This window comes from Anas platyrhynchos, chromosome 2, assembly GCF_047663525.1.
Source record: "Anas platyrhynchos isolate ZD024472 breed Pekin duck chromosome 2, IASCAAS_PekinDuck_T2T, whole genome shotgun sequence".
NCBI lineage: Eukaryota > Metazoa > Chordata > Aves > Anseriformes > Anatidae > Anas > Anas platyrhynchos.
Genome location: NC_092588.1, coordinates 111,855,235 through 111,872,946, shown reverse-complemented (window position 1 = coordinate 111,872,946; position 17,712 = coordinate 111,855,235).

The window sequence follows — 17,712 nt, the reverse complement described above, 5'->3', positions numbered from 1 at the left end:
TTTGCAAAGATTTTCCCATTCCTTGGGGAATTCCCTGTAAATGTACAAACAAACAAACAAACAAACAAACAGAAAAAGTTTAATTGTTTGTTCTCAGAACTAGAAGCAGTCAGCTTTCTTCAACAACACAAAATGAAACCAGAGTTGCCCTCAATAGTACTGGATGAAGAGCATCAGCTGTGGCCTCCAAAGCACCAGGATAAAGACTGATCAGTCTACAAACACAAATTACTTGCAGTTTGCAGTATCCTTCGCTGGTTTTAATTTAACCAAATCTGGAAGAACTGGTAGCCAAACGCAGCATTTGTGAAAGCAGATAATGTTGTTGTGAAGAGTGTTAAGACTGAAAGGGAATATGTACTTTGTAAAGCAGACAAAATAGGTTATCCACACAAACTGGCAGTGATCACATCTATTGTTAGAAATGTGCATTGGATAGAAATAAAGCATAGAGCCTGAAATACATTGAGACTGAAGTCACCAGGATCTTTCTTGGACTACAGAGGCATAGAGTCAGAGTCCATGACGTTAGTAAGAATAATTATATAATCCAAATTCTAGTTACAAGATGCAGCAAGCCAACAGATGAAACAAGATTAAAACAAACAACTAAGGGAAGAGAAATAACTGGGAATTAAAACCAGTTACTTGAATTTATTTTGTATGCACAACTGTAGGGATGATAGGGGTAGCCAGCTTTGGCTTGTCGTTTATCAGGCTTTTGCTAGAAAGAAAGATTTTTGTAAAAAGCAGGAATCTTAGGGAGTTACTCTGGTCTAATAAGCTTCCTATTAAAAAAAGAAAAAAATCAAAACAACAATCCTTGTTATTAGCGATATCAATATTGCAAGATAGAATGTTTTCTCTTAAATCTGAAGGTGAACATTAGTATGAGATTTATACGCTTATTTCTAGCTTCACAGATAGGTAGAAGAAATGTATCCTTGGGCCCTCTCTGAACAATGAATAACTTGGCCGTGGAGGTATATAAAAGATGGAGTTCAGTGACCATCTGTGACCTTAGGCTTCAGCTCAACAAAGAATTCAGAAGATGCCTTAACCCCCCTAGAGTCTCTAAAATTTCAGCAAAAACACTATTTTCCCCTGAATGCTATCAGAGGGAATGAACTATGAAAGGAGAGAAAAATAAATGTGATCCCACTTGGTCTAGTGGAAGGTGTCCCTGTCCATGGCAGAGGGTTTGGAACTAAATGATCTTTAAGGTCCCTTCCAACTAAAATAATCCTATGATTCTATGCTTTTGTGGTTTGAAATTCAGTTTCTCCTCAGTCATCCTGGTCAGCTTCTTGCTTCCTTACACTGTGGAGCCTTTGTGCTGATGTCTTCACTCCTTTGCTGCAGATGCATCATGAAAAGTTTTTGGCAGAGAACTCCGGCAGGAGTACAGTTGAGGATGGTGAGACAGAGACTGTAGTGTGACCTATCTGTAAGGAGACTTGTGGAGGGCTTATGTTAATTCAATTACCTTTGTTCAGAACATATATATATATAGTTGTGGTTTAAAAATGACAGGCAGCTAAGTACCACATGTCCACCTCTCATTTATATGCGTATATAAGTTTATAAACTTATATATAAGTTTGTATGCACACATATGCTGGAACTGGACTTCTGTTTCATCTGTGAAGTTTGGAAAGTTTGCCTGTGCTGCATGCTGTGGTATGTACTCCAGAAAGAAGACATCAACTAAAATGCTGGTAGATCATCAGCAATGTTTCTGGGGCCAGAAAAGTTGCAATAATTACAATTGCCACAGAATGCTGACATCTTTTTTTATTAACCTACCTGTTAAGAACACTTCATACTCACTGTTGGTCAAAGTGTGACTAATAATCAAGATAAACTTAGGTGAAAATCCAAATTCTTGGTGTCAGAGAATAGACTACAAGAGATATCTTATTAGTTCTGAAAAGCTCCTAAGGCACAAGCACTGAAACGGTAAGGCCCTAAGACACAAGGCTGACTCAAGATTGTGGTGATAATGGAGTGAAAATTAGTACATGCCCAGAGGTAGGTTAAGTGAACATACACACACTGACAAAGTAGTACCATTGCAACACATTTAGCCTCCTTCATCCTCTGCTTTTCTCAAGTACATTTTGGGATGAAGCTGGAAGTTGTCTACAGCAATAAAAGCACAGGACTGAAACTGAACTGTAATGAACACAAAGAAAATCTATGGGCAACCAAGTGACAAAACCCACTTTGGCTCAGTCATGCATCTCATCCAGAAAATTGTCTTACAGCTTGTTGCAGGCTTATTTACCATGCTGGAAAATACTGGGCATTCCAAGGCAAAAACTGGTCACTATCCACAACATTTAATATCAGAGGCATGAGGGTTTTCAGAACACTAGTTAACTCTTTTTGGGGGTAACCTCCATACAACACAGAAAAAAAGATTCAACACTTTATTACCATTCTCTGTATTGTGTTTATTGCAAAGTGTATCTGGCCCAAGCAGACTTCTAAAAGCCAGTTAGTAAAGTGTCATTGTCTCCTGTGCTTCAGAAAATCCATGTTCTTCACAGAGTGAAGAGCTTGAGGTATCTCTCATTGCTGAGTGTCATTGTTTTTGTCTGGGACAGAGTTAATTTTCTTCACAGAGGCTCACATAATGCTGTGTTTTGGATTTTTGATGAAAATAATGGGGAAAAAACACTAATGTTCAGTTGTTGCAAAGCAGTGCTTACACAGAGCCAAGGACTTTTCTACTTCTCATGCTGCCCTGCCAGCAAGGAGGCTGGGGATGTGTGCACAAGAAGTTGGGAGGGGACACAGGCAGGGCAGCTGACCCAGATATTCCATGCCATAAGATGTCATGCTCAGCAGTGGAAGTTGGAATAAAGGAGGAAGGAGGGGACGTTCAGAGTGATGACATTTTTCTTCCCAAGAAAGCATCATGTATGATGAGCCCTGCTTTCCTGGAAGTGGCTTAATGCCAAGTGGCATGCCGATGGGAAGTAGTGACAGAATTCCTTGTTTTGGTTTGCTTGCATGTGTGGCTTTTGCTTTATCTAGTAAACTGTCTTTATCCTAACCCATGAGTTCTCACACTTCTACTTTTCCAATTCTCTCCACCAGCCCACCTGGGGAGAGTGAACGTGTGGCTGTGTGCTACTTAGCTGCTTACCAGGGTTAAACAACAATGTTGAGGGGGTGGATTTGGGGAATGTCCTATGATGCCAAGAGCAGGTTCTCTGTGGAGGGAATGGAAGTTTTATGTTTAGATACTATCAAGAGAAAGCATGGTAGTTCTGCATGTTTTGCTTTAATCTTTCTGCTTATGAGATAGAGGCATAAGGAGGAAAAGGAAAAAAAAATCTAGACATAATGTGATCTTTTGTGCAACTAATAAAACCCAAGTTCTGGTACATGTCAAGAAAATATTTACTTCTCACAGCTGAACCTATTCATGGCATACTGTAGGCTCTGCCACTTACAGAAAAGACACTCCTTAAATCCAAAGGCAAAATTTCACCTCTGTTCACATTCAGGACATGAGATGCAAAAGCAAGAAAAAAAAAAAAATCCCTGGAAAAGCATTTTGCATACATACCTACACATGCTAGCTAAGACACTTAGATAACTAAAATGACCGTTTTCCTTTGTAGTACTATAAGTTGTAAACTTTCAACTCTAACTTGTTGAAATGAGAAGGTCCTCATCAAATGCCTTTTAATGAATAGGTCTTCCATTTATAACTGCCTCTCTCATATGAAACACACTAGGAGAGAAAAACAGCAATTATTTATAATAACTTTATTGGGTATAATTTTCATCTGTCTTTGAAAGCTCCGCCTGCTGTTTTCAGGCTGTGCATGTTAAACAGAAGTGCTTACACTTGACCTTGCTCTTGATCCACTCTTTGTGCACAGCAGTGCCTTTCTTCTTCTGAAAGATAGGTACAATTTGTGTCCACATAAATTATACTGTACTTGCTATTAACATTCTTTTATCTGGTAAATTACTTGCACTGATTATGTTGAAGACTGTTCTATGAGCTGTTGATAATGCAGGTCTATGATTTGGATGTAATATGTCATTCTTAATTTAGGACAAGACTGAAAGGAGATGACAGCTTGCTATAACACAAGCAAAAAATCAGGTCCTGGACACATGCAGTCAGGAAATGATCCATGGTAGTACTTGCAGCAGGAAGTGTGTTCAGCCTAGGCATCCTGGCTAAATTCCAGCTTCAGCAATTATGCTGTCTAAATCTTCCTGCATTTCCAAATGGGTGATAATGGTATTTCCATTTATTTCATGCCTCAGATTCATGGAGCACTTTAGCATAGATAACCTCCATCCTATTTTCCACTGGAGCAGGAACAAACAGGAAGTTATCCAAATTTCCTTCTCTTGACAACTAGTTAAGACTGTTAGTTACTGTAAGTTACACTCCTGATTGTCCAAGGCAGGGATTCTTGAAATCATGAGGTGGATGAAGTGTGCAAGGCTGCACCCTCTTGAATAAAGGTGAGAAAACAAAGGACTTAGCCTTTCATTTACACAATCCAACCTCTTAACAACAGGTTCTAAGCAACTCATTATTTGACATTGAATAAAACTGACAGCACATTTATGTTGGTGGTTTTCACACGAGGGCCCAACAGAAAGTATAAGGAAACAAGAACGTATGGTAACAAACAACAAAAAGTAGAAAGAAGACAAATATATTAAGTAAATTGCTCTGCCTTTGTGTTGATTTCTGCACAGTGCTTATCTCTTTGTAGTAGGTTCTCAGAACTTTCACTGGTATAAGAAAAAAAAAATTATGCTGCTGCTCTTCTGCAGAGTCTGGCTTCTCTGAGTATCCATCACCAAAAAGACCTCCTGTATTTTATTCACTCAAAGATTACAGTTTCTCCCTATCACTAATGAAAAACTTCAAGATCTTAAAGGCAGATTTTTTTTTTTGATGAAGTATAAGAATCTCACACTTCTGTAAGCTAAGGTTTTATTTTTATAAGAGTAGAGATTTTTTTAATGCAAATCAATGCAAAAACAAACAAACAAAACAAAACAAAACCAAAACAAACAAACAAACAAACAAACCAAGCATTACCCAACCATAAATACAGCACATGGAGCACAAAAGCAAGAAAGAAGGAGCTGGGAGAAATGTTTGGATCCTCTTGACAAGTGTAGATTTGTCTTGTCAGTGTCATATGGAAATGATACCTGAGTCTTTTTCTGGAGCTCAGAAAATATGACTGTTCTCAGTTCTAAGCTAGGTTCATTAAAAATGCTCAGACAAAATTGTTTTGATGAAAATTTGGATTCACAATTAGATACATATTTTGAAGTCTTTACCATTAATAAAATAAAAGAGATCATGCCTCTTTCTATGAGCTCTGAGAAACCTAAATGAAAACCATTTCAGCCACAATATCAGTGTTTTTGACAAAGTGAAAGAAGTCTGATTGAGGCAATGATAAGCTCACTAAAATGCTTCTGCAGCTGTTCCTCTTTCCCATACTGAGTTTTTATGGCAAAGCCATTGTGTAATGTAGCAAATCTTTTAAATGTTGTTCAAAACCCCTAATCCTTAAAATAAAAATATGGACAGTCTAGGTAAGAACAAATGAATTTTGTCACTTCAACCAGTTAAGCTTCGAGGAGTACATGACACAGAAATAAGGTTATTTTTGTATGATGATGCTAAAAATCCTCAGTGGGTTTGCGCTATTAGCTGTGCCTGTATAGTTGAGCATACAATCTAAGCACCAACAAAATTTTGTATAAAATGTGTGCCTGAAATATACTTCTAAATAATAAAAAATGAATAGTTCTGCTCAGGCCAAAGAATGTAGGTGATTAGTGGATAGTGGAGGTTAAGTGAAATTCTCCTGTACTTCATCCGCTTGTCACACCAAGCGCATGTACCATCATAGATATGATGAATGAAAAAGCAAGTAAGGTGCTTTTTCTCATCATATCTGCGGTGAAACTTAACTCTTGAAAAATACATCCTGAGCAGAAGAACTACCTTAGCAGCTTATTAACTTTCATAAGTCTTTTTTTTTTTTTCCAGAGCCATTCTTGTAGGGATATTAATTGATATAAAATGCTTCTTAAGGACACAAATACATTGTAAAGGATAGGTATTTTTGTTAACATTATTTTCAAACCATAACATCTGCTGGGGCTTTGAAGCATCCCAATATCATTATTGGCTTTTATATTCAGTCAGCCACCACATTATTTATCTCAGTCAGTGATTATTTGTTTTTGGTTCAGAGAGTTTGTGCAAGGCTGGATTAAGTTTTAATATTAACAGTGTAAATGAGTAGCTAAGAAGAATAAACATTTCCTTTTGGTTATAACTCAAAAACATTTCCACAGGCATTCATTATTTTCAATACAGGATGGGTTTGGTGTGTAGTGTTTCCAATGTTTCATGGTACTAGATAATGTTACTTATTCCAGATGTTGCTTGCTATTAGAAATAAGAAAGAAAGAAACATTAAAAAATGATCTTATTTTTGCAACATCTTGCACTGGATATTGTGCTTGCATCTCTTTGTTTCAAATGATGTAGTTAGTTATCATTAGTTTTCATTAGTTTGGTGTAAGTCAATGGTATGTAGGTATATAGTATTTTTACTATTACTGTTGTCATAATTTAATGTTAGTGGTCAAATGAGAATCTGACTCAATATAAAGCCATATGCAAAAAGCAATAAGCTGCATACAAACAGAAGAAAACCTATTAAGATTACAAAACTTTTATGGGTGTGCCTTCTTTAAGTGACACAGCTGAACACATTTTCTTTGGTGATACAGCACATCGAGACTTTTTTTCACAATATAGGTACTTTTCCATGTATTCAGCGTGGCTGACCAGACAGTTCTTGGAGCTGCAAAGCTTCAGCCTAGTGGATGAGCGAGATTTCACAGGATTTGGATGCTGTAGACCCTATTCCCCCATCACAGCTGGCTGTGCTCTCCCAGGTAGGTCATTTTTTGTTACTTAGCATTAATGTAAAAGGTTTCAAGAACTAGCAGCCGAGGAATACTGTCGTTATGTATGTCGTACCTTCATTCCAATGAAGAATTTTCAGAACCTCTTCAGGCACTTTTTCAGTTTTCTAGGTTTTCTCCCTAGCTATTTCCTTTGGTTGCAGTCACTACATATTATATCCACTGCTTTGGGGAAAAAAAAAAAAAAAAAAAAAAAAAAAGGAGAAAAGACATTACTTAATAACAGTATATTGTAGTAAAAAGATCCTACCCTTTACAAGTATTTTTAAGAGCAAAACACTTATAATGAATTTTCACAGGTAATAGGGGCTTTTGCTATTATTCTCAACCTAATGCAGTCTTAAATAGCAGCAGTGATAGTTCCTTGATCTCTTCTCTTTGTAATCTGCTCTTCTGCCCAATTGCTCTTCCCATTAAGGACATTTTTCTAATAGCAAGTCTAAATGTTTCCTCTCTTTGTTTCAGGCCATTGCTCCTTATTCTACCAGAAAGTATTTATATTCTGTGATCATTTCCCCCTTGAGTCTCTGTGTTTTCTAGGCTGTATAAATATTGGAAGCAACCACTCTGCAGGGTGTCACTGCATGTGCTGCGGTACACCAGTCCTCTAGATGGTTAGTATCATGCAGGGTGTACCACATGCTCCAAGGCAAGCACTATAGGTGTTCCTAGGCTTTTCAGGCTCTTGCTTTCACTGAGTCCTCATAACTGCTTGCACTTTGAGGAGCTGGATTTTTTTTTTCTTGTCAGATAATAACAAAAAGTGTTAATTCCCCTTAAAAGTAGCAGGAAGAAACAAACTAACACCAAAACAAACAAACCCAAAGCTCAGCACTTCTCTGTTAGTCTAGTTTAACAAGATCAAAATAACATCTTAGTTTGACTGCAAATCCATGCAGTTTTAATGCAGATCTGTATATGCTGAGGTCATTTAGCAACACTGAACACAGGATATTTTTTCTCAAGACCCAAGGTTTAGTTAATGTCAGGCAGTTCTGTTAGGATCTCAACTCCTCTTCATTCCATGCTAACCTTTAGTTCTGACAATACAGTTCTAGCCTCTAAAGCTGCATGGGTGGGATGGTCCTACTCCTGAATTCTTTATTCAGCCTCAGACATCATTTCTCTCCTCAGTCTGAATCCCAGGCTCCCCTACTCCCTTGGTCCTTCCTGTTTAACCTGTCAGATCCTTTCCCCATTGTAATCATCGAATCCTTGAATAGTTTGGGTTGGAAGGGAGCTTTAAAGATCATCTAGTCCAACGTCTCTGCCATGGACGAGAACCCCTTTCACTGGATAGGGTCACTCAATGCCCTGCCCAACCTAGCTTTGAACACTTCCAAAGATGGAGCACCCACAAGTGTTTTGGGAAACCTTTTCCAGTTTCACTACCTTAATTATAAAGAATTTCCTGACATCCAATCTAAATCTACCCTCTTTCAGTTTAAAGCCCTTGCTCCTGGTCCTGCGACTACATGCCCTGGTAAAAAGTCTTTCTCTGTCCTTCTTATAAGCCCACTTTATATATTGAAAGGTTGCAATAAGGTCTTCATAGAACCTTCTCTTTTCCAGGCTTAACAATCCCAACTCTCTCAACTTTTCTTTGTAGGAGAGGTGCTCCAGCCCTCTGATCTTTTTCATGGCCCTCTTCTGGACCTGCTCTAACAGGCCGATATCTTTCTTGTATTGGGGACCCAAGAACTGAAAGGATATAAGGATATAACTCCAGGATATTTTATTTTCTCTTTTATTTCCTCTTTACCATACTAATCTAGGCCTTGTTCTTACCCCCTCCTACTTCACTCAGACATCTTTCTTTGTGCATGGGGAGCCTTGAAAGTGCAAGAAGGGATATGCTTGATCTCATTTCTGATATCACAGCAGCCTGCAAGAACATCTGGAAGAGGCTAGAATATGCTATGTAACCATGACCTTCCATGATTGCAGCAGCCAACCTAGCAACTGTGCAAAGAGCGTACAAAGACTGGCATTTTCCAGACTCACAGTGGAGCCACATATGAACAGTTAATGGGAAAGAATTACAAAAGGCACATCCCTGAAAGGAAATGCTGCAGCGCCACTTCAAACCTTAATACCCTGTTCTTAACCATGAAGGTGTTAAGACAGCTAAATGATAGCATTTTACTCGCAATGAATATTGGCAAAATGATGTGTTTTCCTTAATCTCCTTTTAGGCTAATCTATAAAATCCAGTAATACTCTCCTCCTCATTCTCTTTATGGCACAATTCTATTTTTACTGACATCTATGGAAAACAAAACAAACCACCACTGGATTCCAAAATACATATTTGATATACCCTTACTGGAGGTGAGTGGGGAGTTTGATTTGGGTTGTCCTCCTTTTCAGTATCATGAACTTGCATTGAGAGCTTTATGGTAGACATGACAGTCTTGCCTAAAGTACAGGGAGTAGTTTAAGACTAGCCATTGGGGAATACTATCACTTAAAAAAAAAAAAAAAGCTATTATTTGCTTCTACTGTATCCATATTTCAGTTTAGCCCTCTAATATATTACAAAATGTGCAAATAATTAGGCATAATGATAGTCTTTTAGGGAGGGGATGTTTTTTGCTCCCTAAGGTGATGATTAACAAAAGGCCTTATGCTTACCATAAACTGTTAACCTGTCATTGGCTTCCCTAACAAAAACTAATACCTTGATCTTAGACAATACTGCTGTATAGACATATCAGAGAAAAGTGAGGGAAAGGACAAAATCCTGCACAAGATTCTTACTCAAGAAAGGACCAAGGGAACTAGACGAATCTTTCTCAGTAAGCCTTCTGATCTTTGTCATTCAGCTTTGCGCCTTGTAATTTACAGGTCTCGTCACTGAGCTACTATGTAAATGCTATCGGTTCATTTATGTCTTAATTACCGATGGAATTTCCTTCACCTACTTGGTCTGAAATTGTTGATGTGTTGTTTTTTTCCACATAGATATTTCTAGTTAAGTGGCTGGTGATGACAAAGGCATTGAAAATATGTCCATTTTGAAGAATATGACACTGACAGGCACTAACATAATATCTACAGGATTTTACAAGATTTCTCACAAGCAAGCAATATCAACATAAAAAACAACAAACAACACAACAAAACAAAACAAAACAAAAAAAAACACAGAAGAAATGCAGCTTTTCTCTTTAATGATAAAGTAACCTTTGCCTTCATTTTCTTGAGAATATCTTCCTTACTTTGTGACAAACAATGGTTCCTACATAAATTTACTGACCTCTGTACAGATGATCATGGAATTCTCTGTTTTCCTTTATGTAAATTCCTATAGCAGAATAAATATTTTGAGAGCAAAAATCTCCACAGTGGGGATAAAATTACTATTTATGAATATACAAGCTTGTAAAGTAAATCCATCAAGTCATTCATCAACTCACTCAACAGTCAGAAACTGAATATAGTTTGATTAAATTTCCTCAATGGATTTTTAAGAAAAATATCAGTTCCAGCACATAGTGCATATAAGCAGTTGGACTTAAGGCAGTTTGTGTAAATTATTGTGGTATCTCATTGTGTTATCAAGAGAAAGAATATGCCTTTTTTTGAAAGCTAATATATTTTCAGCAAAGAACTACAGTTTGTACCTGCACAAAAAAGCTACAGTAATACTCAAAAGTAGTATTTCAAGTGCACAGTTTAGATTACTTTAACAAAATGTTAAGTACATGTAAATTGCACTCATCACTCTCAAATAGATTTACATTGCTTAGAGTTCTCAACACACTGTTACCTCTTACTCATTCAGGGCAGAATAGTAGAGACCTACATTGTAGATGCCTTATGCTTATCTAGTTGAGTATAAAGACAGTCAAGACCTTACGTTTCAGAAGTAAGTCAGAAACATTGCCCCCCAAATGCTATTTTGCTCCACTGATGGAGTCAAGTGACCGAGCTCACCTATAGCTGTTGACACCATGTAAGTCTAGATTTAAGTAAGATAAATCCTCCACTATAGTATATCTTGCATGTGTGATTTTCTGCAGAAGGAGGAGACAAGCAATTGCAACAGCCCTATTTGTGGTCCTATTCCTCTCTGCTAGGCTGTCCTCTGTTATTTTTCTTTGGTTTGTGAGGAGTCACTTCCCTGACCAATATTGCCACTAGACCCAGTAGAAAAGGTTGATTACCTAAAGTGAATCCTGATTCTATACAATCACATAAAGGTCTGCTTCTCAGTTACACTAAGCACCAACAGCTCATGTGCCTTCAGAAGAAAACTGAAATATCCAGCTGTGAAAATTTTGCTCTAAATCCTTGTGATCTGTGGAATGACAAAAAAAAAAAAAAAAGTAGCCTTTTTATAATTTTTTAGTACTTTAATTACATAATCTTTCTTCCAGGAGATAGATAGTTGTATCTCACACCACCAGCTTTACTTAAGGAATGCTATTAGTGCTATCACTTTAACAAGCCTGTATCTCAGAAAAAAATATCTGCCTTTTTGTTTTCCAAGCTGCACTGAAGACTGTTAGTTTGCAGTATCCTGCCAGCTTCTTGGCCTTCCTTAGCAGTTCTTATTTATTTTCCCCATTGACTTCAGTGGGAGTTTTTGGCTGTTCTAAATTAACTGTAAATGTTCAGGAAAAAGACCTAGACAGCATTAGTCTGTGTGGCTCAGATGAAGCCATCTGCTTGATGTGCAGCCATTAAGTTAAAAATGAAAATAAAATGACCAACAACGAAACCATGGTCTTTTAGGAAGTATTAAGAGATGGAATAGAAGACACTTTATAGAAGACATTTATCATATGGTCCTATAAATCAATAGTCAGCCTTCGGTCTTGATCTTGCTTACTGCCTGTCAGCACTTCTTACAAAACACAGAGCAGAAATACAATAAACTGAAAGGAGTTACAGGCAAGTGATCAGAGGCCAGGAAATAATTCCACATGTGGAGAGATTAGGTCTGTTTACGAGGTAGATGAATAAGAGGTGACATGATATAGTTATCATAATATCATAAATAGCATAAAGCCTATCAGTCAGTTACTCATTATTAGGTTACAATACAAGATGTAGGAGACACCCTACACCTTAAAAAGAACATATTTAAGATGGTTGGCAATGTTTCTATATTGTATAGCTAATCTTTGGCTCTCTGTCTCAGAAAATACTATTGAAGTGAATGCTCTTTAAAAATCACAGTGGATTTAGTAATGCATATAAATGTTCAAGCTTCCTACAAATCTCTGTTAAGAGTGCAAACTGCTGAGGGACAAATCTCAACCTTCAACCTTCTGAGGACTCAAACCACTTGTGCCTGCTTACCAGCAGGGTGATTGGCAGGCATTTGCCATATTCAGAGAATGGCGGTGGTGGTGGTAAATATCTCCTTGCAATACTGGTGAGTCCTAAAAGAGTGATCACTACAATATGATTCTTATAATAATCAATACACATAGGCTGCTAGGACAATTGTCTGGTATGACTATACACAGACCTGCAGTTTTTTAACTGGGTACGTTCCCTTCACCCTGGAGTAAAAATAAGTCAGTGAGGTTGGGCATTCTGCCAGATAGAAACGTGTCTTGAAAACTGTTATGTATCTTAATTGGACATCCCTAAACTTTATTTTAAACACCTTGGAGTAAGCTTTCCTACCATTAGAAAGCCCTATCTGCATTATCAAAGTAACACTCTTTCCCCCTAATGAGAATGCTGCTCCTGTAGTAGATGATGTCAAGTCTAGAGCAATGTTTGCACTCCATCCTATTAAAACATCCTTTCTATCAGAGCTGTTACAATTTCAGCTTCAGTTGACTCAACTGAAGAAGGTGACTGAATGGTCTTGTTCTTGGTGTCTGCAGGAGGTTTCCAGATGACTAACATACAGGTTGTATTCACACGGGAAAATCAGTTAGCTAGCTGCATTACATTTATATGACCATGTGCACACAAGCATACCCCATGAACAAAGGTTGCAGACAGGAATTAAGGTTGGTTTGTGTCCATCAAGAGGTCTTGCTCCTTAATTTGCTTTCTGATGTCTGGATCATTTAACTAAAACATAGCCATGATATGATGATGTGAGAAGTGACTGCTAGAACATAAATGATATTTTTCCTTATTTTCTTTCTTGAATCATGTTTTCAGTTTGCATTTTTCTTCTAAATCTTATTTTAGGAATTAAACAAGGACAATAGTGGGTATTACATACAGAAATACACCCATTGTATTATAAATGAAAATTTGTATTCCTTAATTTTCAGATACAAAAGAAAATGTTCTAAGAGGATTTTTTTATTTATTCATTTCTGCATTCCTGCAAATACAGTCAGTGATCTCACTTTCACTGATCTTGTGCAAACATACTTTTTCATCAGGAGTTAAAAGCTGTCCATATGCCTTTTGCCTTGCATCTGAAGTCTGGCTGAGTAGCAAACTGCACGAGATAAAACAATATATTGAAATATCTGTTTCACAGCCATGAACATCTGTCTCCTCTTCAAAAGTAACGTAGTGTAATCTGGATATATATTCCCAGAGTGGAACTTTGGTAATTCAGATTAGAAGCAATTCTTGATGTTTTAAGGAGCCTGTTTATTACAAAAACAATTACACATCCCACCAGCACAGTACACAGAAAGGGAGAAGAAGAAGTTTATTTAGCAAGAAACCTCCTGGCAGATGCCAGCACAACTGGGGCAGCTAAATTGGCTTGTATCAATAACTCTTTCAGCCAGCTTGTAAAAAATCCTTCTGGGGCTAAGCATATTCAGGCTTACCAACCACCCCAAAATTTCATGAGTGGTTTAAGCATACTAGTTCATCTACTTTTTCCCAAAAAAGGTTTTTTTAGCATTCATATCTGCTCTTGATTATTGCCTTATCTCCTGTATAGGGAGTTTCTAGATCAGAAAATATTTGTAATTTCAATCCGGTTCCCCAGGAAGCCCAGTCATTTTTGAACAATGTACTGAATAATCCTTGCATTCATTGGACTGTATTGCTGGGCATCACCATTGATGTATCTGCAGGTTTTAATAGAAGAATTGCAAGTTTAACATTGCACATGGACAGGAAGTACTTGAGCTTCCTGGACTTGGAATAAAGTCTTTAATTTCCCTCATACTTTCTTTTGTCCCTTTCTCCATACCTGAGTGTTACACAGGTGCAAATTACTACTTGAATTTCCAGTCTCGTTTCATTCAAATTGTTGCATAACCTTTGGATGCTTTATTTCACAAGTCATTGTCCTGTATGTTTCATAGCCAGGTAGAAAGCTTTGCAGATTCTATTTTTAAGAAAATTTGAGCCATTATATTTAATTAAGGAATAATGTAAATATAGTTCAAGTGATATTTTCAAAAACTGTGTTCAGAGCATGCATCCTATAGACAGTACCTTTAAAAGAAACCTGGCTTGCATCAGCAATTAAAAATAAGAATTATGAGATATACTTTTTTATTCCCATATTAATGTGCATTGCTCCAGCACCGGTATATTCATCATGAGCAAAATTTTGATTTATTTTTAGGTTACTGAATTTCCTTAAATAAATGACAACTGATCTTAGCTGTTTGACTGGCTTGCTTAAATTGTCCCTTTTCATTTACTTAAAGTTAATAACTTGATAAATATTTTGCAGTCAGAAAAGTAATAGTTTATTGTACAGAAGGCCAAATCTTGCTTAGTTACAATTGCGAATAGCCTATTAGTCTTAAATGCAATTGTGGAGTTGCTGCTGAGAAGAGTTTTGAACTGTACATAATTTTCTGCAAGATAATTTTCCACTATTAAGAAACATAAAATGGCAATTTGTTTACTGAATCTTTTTAAAAAAATGTACTGAATAAAAGTTCCTTAGAATCTCTATTCATCCTGAAACTATCCCTTTATTTTGTAGCGATACTGGCCAGCTGCGCCTTTCATTCATATCAAATTTGGCGTGGCTTGCTCACTGCCCTAAAGCAAAATATCTCATTTAGCATGGATTTAGTTTTCTCACCATAAGTAAAAACATTAAAAATTATGATTAATACTATTTCATGTGTTTCATTTTAAAAATAAACAGGATACATTTACTTCTAAAGAATTTGCAACCATAATAATCTAACCTGTGGAAGCCAAACTACAAAATATTTCCCTCTGCTTGATTTTTGTTTGTTTGTTAGTTTTTTCTCAAGATACCACTTTCAACATCAGGTATTCAATATTACTTAAATACTTTTATACAAACAGCCTAGGAAAAAGCCTATCCCAAGACAGTCCATTCCAAGATTAAAACTCTCACTGAAATCTGTGAATACATTAAATAGGAACTAATTTTTCCCATTTCAATGACTAACACAAGCCCTACGCCTCAAGGAAGTCACAATGTTGATGAACCAGAGAACAAAGGACACTTAGAAGACACAAAGAGAAGCAATTATTTGTGACTTTTTTCCTTCTCTCTCATACATGATCAAAGGTTGGAGAGGCCTGAGCTGCTTCTCACTGCAGTCAATGGGTAGGGTCCTCCAGCCTTTGCCAACTCAGTGGCTCTCAGACAAAAGTGGCAGGAAGTGAAGGAAAACAGTTTTTCTGCCATCAGTAACGTGGAAGTGGACACAGCAAAGAAAAAGAATGAGACAGGGTTGTGTAGGAGCAAAGAGAAAATATTTAGTATATAGTAGACAAAGGGGTACAAACAGAAGCCACAAAAATAAGGAGCCAAAGTGCCTAATAAAAAATATGGAAAACAGCAGCTATAGTAAAGTTGTGCTTGTATGTTCAGTAATGTTCAGATGTAATGTGATTCAAACAAAACCAGAGAGCAGGCATAAATGTAGACAAGTAGATCCAGTCTAAAAATCAAGCAATATCAGAAATAAATACAATACTTTTGGCTATTTTCTTTGAGCACTGCTGCTGATTTAATGGCAGTCCAGATAACTTCAAAAACAAAAACTCCTTCCTGTTCACAACACAATAATTAGATGCATTTATTGCTTGAGTGAGCAAAGACCCATGTCTCAGAAAAAATAACAAAGAAGTAAATGAGACTCCTAAGGAATACAAACTATGTACATACAAATATGCTTAGTTTGGCTGATATTTTTAAATTTGAATCCATCACATTTACATTTTAGAAATATTCTTTATGTAAACATCCCACTTCAAGTTGCAATACTGTCACAATTTAAATAAAGTTCAACTTGATTAAGAAAAAAAAAAAGTGGTATGGGAAATGACTCTGATGATTCAGCTTCATTGATTTCTCTTGAAACAAGCACACAAGTGAGGCAACAGTTGAAAAAAGATACAGAACCTTCCTGTTTGTTTGTTTGTTTTTGTAATAGAAAGCAAGCAAGCAAGCAAGCAATGCAGAGATTTCAGAGACAACATCCTAGGTTAACATGGGGCCATATTTCTTGCTGGCTGTCTTATAGGTGGTAAGAGCTTAACATTTCTTGATGCAATCAAGAATATCTTCATTATTAATTTCTATATTTTATATATATATATATATATTAATAAAGATATTAAAGAATATCTTTAAGCTAAAATGCATGGAAAGTCACTTAGTCACTTGAGTGGACTTTGATCATTCTTGTTGTGTCTGAACCAGGTTCAGTACTACTTCATGAGCATGTGTCTGCATTATGGACCTGTGGTAGAAAATATAATGCACTATAATTGTATATCTTGTTTTTGGTCTTTCTCCCAGTATAAAATGCTCAAAATCCACATTTAACTGTAAATTGTACCATACTGTACAGTAAACACTGTTTAAACATATCTCACTTCATTAGTGCTTTTAAAATGCAACTAATTAGGAGATAAAGGAAAAGAGATCGCAAAGTCTGAATAATGTTAACTGTGCAAAGCCTTGATAAAGCAGTTTGAAAGCAATGCTTTGATCTGTTGGGCATTAATTTTGAAAAAAAACAAGTTGATTTCAAGTTAGCTGAAATTTTAAAATTCCCTGAAAGATTAGACCCATTTCACTAAAATAAATTAAAAATAAATAAATAAATAAATAAATAAAAAGTGAATACACCAATTGACAGAGTTTCTGCCATTAATAAAAGAGGCTCTCATTCCATTTCAGTGGTTCAGTGTCATGGAGAGCCACCTATTAGAAGGTTCAGTTTTCAGGATCTCTGAGAATTTATAACATGCAAGTCTGTAAATACAATCTGTACAAATGATTTCAGCCACAATAAAATAAACATTTGGAGTGAAATGTAAGCCTTTTTTATCTCTTCTTTGCTTTTCTAAAATGTTAATAAAACACCTGCATGACTGCTGTGAACTCTTACAGCAGGGTGTATAATGGTTGGCTGTCTGAAAGATAAAGAGAATTGCCACTAAAGGAAACCACTGCAGAGGATACCAGAGACTCCCGCACTGGAAAATCAAGTAACAGTCAAAAACAAAAATAAAATGAAAAAAGCATGATTTTTTGTGTTAGGTTTAAGAATATTTGAAGGGAACTATAGTTGAATGTCACAGACAATATTGCAAAGCAAAAAACATTGCATCCTTTGAAGGGACTGGAAATGACGTGGTAAAAAGGGGACCATTACAGAAAAAAAGGGGGATTATTGTGGAACAGCAAGGAAAATTAGGTAATTCCTAAAAATCCAAATGAAGATTATGAGACAAAATCCTCACTGATCAATACCCTGTCAAAAAAAAAAAAAAAAAAAAAAAAAAAAAAAAAAAAAAAGGTAAATA